Genomic DNA, 1,505 nt, shown 5'->3' with positions numbered 1-1,505 from the left:
AAGTGGAAAGTGGACATCCTTATCTCATTCCTGAGATAAGAGGAAATGGCTTTAGTTTTTCACCATTAATTGTAATGCTTGCTGTAGGTTTGTCATATACAGCCTTTATTGTGTTGAGGAATGTTCCATAAATTCCTAATTTTTCCAGAAACTTCATCATAAAGGGTTGGTTGGATCTTGTCAAATGCTTTTTCTGCATCTATTGAGATAAGCATATGGTTCTAATCCTGGCTGTTTGTTGATGTGACGAGTCATGTTAATTGATTTGCTATATTGAACCAGCTTTCCATCCTTGAAATGAATATTGTTTGATCACAGTTTATGATTTTTTGGATGAAATGTTGAAATCGATTGGCCAAAATTTTGTTGAGAAGTTTTGCATCAATGTTCATCAAAGAAATGGGCCTATAGTTCTTTTTCTTTGATGAGTCCCTGCCTGGTTTTGGAATGAGCGTTATCATGGCGTCATAGAATGAGTTCGGTATGTAACATTCTCTTTCAATTTCATTGAATAATTGGAGGGACTATTGGTGTGGCCTCTGCTTTGAAGGCCTTGTAGAATTCCACTGTAAATCCATCTAGTCCTGGGCTTTTCTTAGTTGGAAGATCTCTTACTGGTGTTTCTATTTCAATGGTTGGTATGAGCCTGTTAAGTTGGTTTAACTCATTGTGGTTGAGTTTCGGCTTGTCGATATCTGCCAGGAAAAGGTTCATTTCTGCCACGTTTTCAAACTTATTAACGTAAAGTTTTGAGAAGTATTCCCTTATAATGTTCTGAATCTTGGTTGTTTCTGTGGTGAAGTTTCCATTCTCATTTCTGAGTTTATTTAATTGGCTGTGTACTCTCCTTTTTCTGATAAGATTTGCTATGGGTCTGTCAGTTTTGTTAATTTTTTCAAAGAACCAACTCTTTGTTTTGTTGATTATTTTTATCATTTTCAAAACTAATTCGTTTAATTCTGATGTAATTTTAATTATTTCTTTCTGTCTCCTGGACTGTGATTTATCTTTTTGCTCTTTTTCTAGGATGTTCAGATGTCTCATTAAATTGTTGGTTTCAGATCTCTCCAATTTGTTGGTGTAGGAACTCAGAGCTCTAAACTGCCTCTGAGTACTGTATTTGATGTTTCTCAGAGGAGCTGGTAATTGTGTGTTAATTTTTGTTGAATATCATGAATATTTGAATTTCCTTTCTAATCACTTCCATGACCCACTGGTAATTCAACAGTGTGTTGTTCAGCCTCCATGTGTTACAGGACTTTCTTTGGTGGCTTTTGGCGTTGAGTTCTAATTTTATTCCCTTGTTGTCTGAGAGAACACAAGGTAAAAGTACAATGTTTCTGAATTTAGAGACGTTTGCTTTGTGACCTAAAATGTGGTCTATTTTGAAAAATATCCCATGTGCTTCTGAGGAAAACGTGTATTCTGATGGTGCTGGCCGAAATATTTGGTAGATGTCTGTTAAATCTAGTTGATCAATGCAGTTGAGGACCTCCCTATTTATT

The sequence above is a fragment of the Dipodomys merriami genome, unplaced genomic scaffold, assembly GCF_024711535.1.
Source record: "Dipodomys merriami isolate MVZ:Mamm:240054 unplaced genomic scaffold, mDipMer1.0.p SCAF_108, whole genome shotgun sequence".
Taxonomy (NCBI): domain Eukaryota; kingdom Metazoa; phylum Chordata; class Mammalia; order Rodentia; family Heteromyidae; genus Dipodomys; species Dipodomys merriami.
Note: the sequence above shows the minus strand (reverse complement) of the source record.